We start from the raw sequence: 5,696 nt of genomic DNA, 5'->3' as shown, positions 1-5,696 counted from the left end.
TGGGATTCTAGATGAGGCAAGCATTGAGGATGAAAACAAGACTATCTCGCCCGTGGTGGAGGTTGACAAGAAATTCATCTTCAAGTCTACTTTGGTGAGTCAACTCAATGGAAACTCAACACTATCAAAAGATAGGTTGACAAGGGTAAGACAAGGAGTGTATTTCAGCAATGAAGGAAAATTAGCATCAACAACCAATGGAAATTTCTTTGGAATAGGGTCAGATTGTGCTGTTTATTTCCACGATGACACATGTGGAAACAGAGACACAAATTTCAAGAGAAATGGAAAAGCCACAAAATTGAAGAAGATGCAAACTCTTCATAGTACATGGTATCTTGGAAGAGTCCAAAAGATGTGAAAGAAGGTAGGTGGCAGGTATGTAGATTACAAGCGAGGTCTTTACTTGGTAGATCGACCACAAGGGATGGAGGTTCAACTTGGTTGGTATCAGAAGGTGAAAGGACACCATACATACTCTTATGATGTGACAGACTTAAACATGGTTGATATTGAGTCAATTATTGCATTGGCACATTTAACATACAATGAGGCTACTGATAGATATGTTCTTGATCAAAATGATTATCGAATCTTTAACGATTTCTTGAAGTCTGCTGGTTAGATGTTTATTTAAATCATGTAAGTATGGAACCATTTGGTTGTAATTTGTGTTTTAGTCATGTTATAACACAGGTGACCTTATTCTTTCCATTTTCATATGATTGCAGGCAACGAATCCTCCACCTTGCAAAGTGGGGAGGAGTTGGAATGACATGAGTTGGATTTTTGTGGGACTGAAGTGTTTTTTGGGAAGGAGTTGGAATGACATAAGCTGAATTTTTGTGGGACTCAAGTGTTTTTTGTGGGATTGAAGTGTTTTTTTGTGGAATGACATGAGCTGAATGACATCCACTATATGTTTTTTGGGAGAGCAGGTAAATTCCAACCATTGTCTCTTGGAAGAACGGGGTTTATCTCGTATAGTACTCTAGTTTTATAGTAGCCCAAATTCAGATTAGTTTCACGTAGCAATTGATTGTGTTATTGATATTTGCAGTACAGGTTCGTAGCAGCATGTATTAAGGCCTTTAACGATTAAGGCCTTCGACGGTTGAATTAATGGGCATGTACATAATATTTTGCTAGCAGCTCTCAAGGACCTTTTGGTTTGGCCAAGTCGAGAAGTTATACCAGTCTTTCCAGGTGATTACAGGTATAAATGAATTACCCTCCTTCTTAAGTGAGTTGTATAGGCTAATATCTGTCAAATGCTTCTCTCCAGTATGCAAGAATATCTAAGAGGACAACATGGTGAAGGTTCCTATCAGTTGTTTTGTTCAATTGTTGATTTAGCATGTCAGTAACTAATTTTTGTGTTGAGTCATCTCTAAAAAGTATTTTTGACAGTGATCCGGAAGCAAGCTATATGGGCCATCTCTATGTTCAGCTAGTTGAAGCAAGAAATCTGGCGAATTCACTGGAAGATTCGACCCCTATGTGATCTAGCAGTTGTTTGCAAGTCACTGTGAAATTTTATATCACTATCAAGGTCTCCTTTTGTAACACAAGAGCAGGTGGTTGGTTTTTTTTCAGAGCTGGGCTGGCTGTGCAGCAGCCTGAGTATGAAACAAGAGTGGCTTTCAGTGGACAACATTGACAGGCGGAGCAACCTTTCTGTGCAGGAGTTTATCACAAACTATGAAGAACCGAATGAGCTAGTAATCATAATAGATGCATTATGTAAGTGGCCAGCCTTGATGAACTGGAACAAGGAGTATCTAGTGAGAGTAGCTATTTGAATCAGCCCAAGTTTACAGCTGCTTTTTTCCTATTTTTTCTTACAGTGTAGCCTGCAATTGGTTCTATGAGCTCACCGCACGAGAGGAGAGGGCATCTGACAGATTGGCAGTCCTGCATGGCTTGCCGAAGTTACAGAGTAAGCTGCCAAATCCAACCAAAGAGGCTGATGGAGGAGTATCTTGGAGTCCCTCACAAGTGTATGATAACTGTGATACAAGAGGGGGTTGTTCTACTATAAATGAAGCTGTAGTTTCACAATGTACAAGCCCAATGCCACTGCCTGATGAGCTTGCAGCAGTAAGCCCAATGAGACCGCCGCAAGGGTACCCAAGCAAAGGTCTTTCACAAAGAGCTTCTCCTAGAAGGTGGTCTACCTCTCCTTTAAAAAAGGTTCAAGTTGGTCAATTTGGGAGCCGGCGGGCCGGGTCGGTCGTGATTCGCAGTATCAATTACTTTTCTGAATGCCAGAGTAAAGAGAGACACCATGTTATGGACACCAGTAGCAGCAGCGATGGTGAAGAAAAGGCTAAGAGCTGTACTCTAGATGAGCCAAACTAAGACTGATGGAGGAAACTCTAGAGCGTAGAAAAGCGGAGATGGATGCCCAAACAGCCAAGCTCAATGACAAAGCTCATGCCAAGGCTCGTGCTGCCAAGCTGCTTGCCCTTTAGGCCAACTTGAGGGATATGCAAAGACTCCAGGTAAAGATCTGGCTGAATTTGTTTTGGCATGAGATTTTGTCCATAGATTCTAATGTGTTATGAATATTTGACATCTGTTGGCAGGAGGATGGAATGGTTGGGCATGGCCATCTTCAACCATTGTTGACAAAGGATTACTCGAGGTCTGATAGTAGTCCTCCCTCTCCTCCCTTAACACCCCGAGTGGTGAAAGAGCAGGCATTGACACCAAAAGCTCATAGGGCAAAGAAGGTGGTGTATGCATCTCAAAAGAACTCAAGCAGTCCTGGGAGCTCCAGACGAATAGTTTCCATCTCCCCTAAAACCACTCCTTGAGGAACTCTAGGGTAAGCCATTGGTCCAGAGGACCCCTAGTTCCTCAAATGCCCCTGAGAACTCTCTTTCCTCCTTGGTTCCTTGCTTTTCAGACCCGAAGAATGAAAACATGAAACCATCTCCAGGGAAGTTGTCGGGCTCTGCGATAGTGCTTTCCAAGGATGCTGGGATTCCTGCTCAACATCCAGGAGCAAGCAAGGCTTTACAATCAGGACCAAATGGCAGTGTACCCAAAAGAAGTTCAAGGGTAGAGAAGAAGACCCGACCAAGGCAAACCAGGCAGAGTTTTGTGATAGGTGAATTAACAGATCCATCTCCTATGCCTGAAGGGGAGGTCTCCCTCTCCCTCTTGAGCACTGAAACTGACATAAAAGTGGAGGCTCCTATCATGAGCAAGATAAGGCAAAGTTCTGTTGCTCCTATTCAGGAAATGAAGCCCTTTTTGCGCAAAGGGTCTGGCATTGGACCTGGTGCTGGGCCAGGGATTGCAAAACTGAAGGCCGAAGCAGTGAAGAGTTCTGACGAAGATGTCCCAGGAACTCCTACAAGAATTTCTGATGAAGAGGCTCATGCATCTGCAAGGAGCGTCATGGACACCAGCGATGGGGAATGCATTCCTGTGGAAGCCCCAGTTGCAGATGCTTCCTTATCTTCTTACAAGGAGGAGGAGAAAGGGAAAGCACAGACTCTAGAGCTGTCAGATGTTGATGTAACTCATAACTCAGATGGTGGCTTCTTTGCTGTATGCGAAGATGCCAAGGCTACTGAACTTTTGAAGGATGATAATTTGCCACACGTTGAGAGGGGTTGTCACATTGTTTCATTTCCCATGGAATTGGGCACTAATGAACGTCACGATAGTAAGTTTGCATCTGAGCCAGACTCTGTACCTCACACACCTTGGGATGAAGCAGCTGGAAAGGGAGTGCCAAGTGCTACTTTGTCTCAACTTCTCTCTGAGAGTACTGGCGAGGTGGTGCATATTGCATCCTCAGCAAGTGGTTCTGCGTCATTTCGTGCTAATCTAGCAAGTGGAGAGCAATATGTGCCCAGAGTCTCTCCTATGAAAGCTGCCTCTCCGGCTAGCTCAAGTTTGAAGCGTCTAGGCGCTATCATTCCTGACTACTTCAGTCCCTCTGCTGCTACCCTTGTGGAGTCCCCAGTTGGAAGTCTTGCTTCTCGGGATTCTTCTGGAGTTCAGTATTCTTCTGATACGGATCTCACTCACTCACAAAAGAAGTTGGGCTCCTCTCAAAAGTCTATAGTAGTGATCGTTCCACCCAAAGAACCTGCAAGAGGTTTCAAGCGCTTGCTGAAGTTCGGTCGAAAAAGTCGCGAAACACCAGATATCATTGTGAGGGATGGTGTATCTGCATCTGCCCCTTCAGAAGGTGACGACGAACTCGAAGAGGTCAACAAGGAAGCAAATAAGCACTCCTCTAATATAATACTCCAAAAACTGAAGCTTCAAGAGAGGCTTATAAAAGATTATGGTAGTGGTAGTCATGCCAGTAACACAGACACAGGACCAGGTAAGCTCTATTGTTCACTTTACTGTTTGTATTATGTATTTATTTGGTATAAAAGTTTCACAAGAATAAGTGGAGCCTAAGTGAAGGAGGTCAGTGGCAGTTATATTTTAGATTCCATCTTATCTTTTTCATTTTTTTTAAATGCAGACCTATCTGTACAAAGCTCCATTGTTCCATCTAATTTTAAGCTTCAATATGATCATGCTCATGGGAGTACAAAGCTCAAAGGTAGCTTCTTCTGTTGATTTGCATTGATAGCTTTCCACTAGACGAAAGTTGTGTAGCTGAACATATTTCTTTTTATACCTGTTACAACACCATGATCATTCTTTTCTTTGTCGACTTTTCGTTGCTGTAAACTTGGGCTGATTCATGATGAACATAGACTTGATATTTTTTACACTGTTGAGCAGGAGCAATCTTCTCAATGTATTAGACTTTCTGAAGCGGCCAAATTCTGCTCAACTGGTATCAGGCACAAGAGATCGTGTAAATTTGCATGACAAGTTCAAGAGCTTGTATGTCCAGATGTTTCCTGGTTCTATTGAAGAACTGGAGAGTAAAGCTGCAGCAAAAGCTAAGCAAAGAAATGCTGGCTCATTTTGGGACACAGTGATGGATGCCAAAGTTGGCAGCTTCAAATTTGGTTTCTGAAATGCAGTTTTTTAGTGACCGCTATGTTTAGGCAGGTAATACTCTCTACAATCTTCCTGGTGCATGGTGAGAAAACTAACATATTTGCCTTGAGTTGTATCATGTGATACCTTATTAGGTTCGTTGGCATGCAAAGTCAACTTTGTACCGATTATCCCATTTGCCTGCTGGTGGCATAAAAAAGTTCTCTTTGGTGCTCAAATCATATGCAAGGAAATATATTGAAGTCAAAAATTTATATTTAGCAGCCTCATTGTCTTCATGTCTTTGCCATGTAGTAGCGTATTATTTTTGTAGCTTCATACCCTAAATGCTGAGGGTGGTTGAGATGTGACCAAAATGTTAGTGTTGATACACTCGTCATTTTCTTAATGTTGGCCTCTACTTTGTGTCTCATAAGAACAGGAAGAAATTTTTGCAATCTGAGTAGGGACTCCTGCTTTTTCGAGCTCTTGGCATCAAGGGTTGAACTATGGAGTGATCTCACAAGGACACACTTGCCTCTCTTCTCTATATGGAATGCTGCGCTTTCTTTATTATTATTTTTTTACTCCATGGCATGCCCAATGCAAAGGGCTGATGTGTTTCACCGCACTACGTTTTACAAGATGGACAGTTGCTTCTTATTGCTGTATTGGCCCTAATAGCATGGATTTCAACATGCATAGGTGTTTTTCTTTGTCCTAATGAA

General features: G+C 42.6%; 1 pseudogene; it reads left to right on the top strand.

Moving 5' to 3' along the window:
- Positions 1–427: 427 nt before the first annotated feature.
- LOC148031995 (uncharacterized) lies at positions 428–5,005 on the top strand (annotated as a pseudogene).
- Positions 5,006–5,696: the final 691 nt, after the last annotated feature.

Source organism: Lygodium microphyllum, chromosome 8 (assembly GCF_053477565.2).
Source record: "Lygodium microphyllum isolate KBCC chromosome 8, Lygodium_microphyllum_v1.1.10, whole genome shotgun sequence".
Classification (NCBI taxonomy): Eukaryota; Viridiplantae; Streptophyta; class Polypodiopsida; order Schizaeales; family Lygodiaceae; genus Lygodium; species Lygodium microphyllum.
This window is presented reverse-complemented; position numbering and strand designations above follow the sequence as displayed.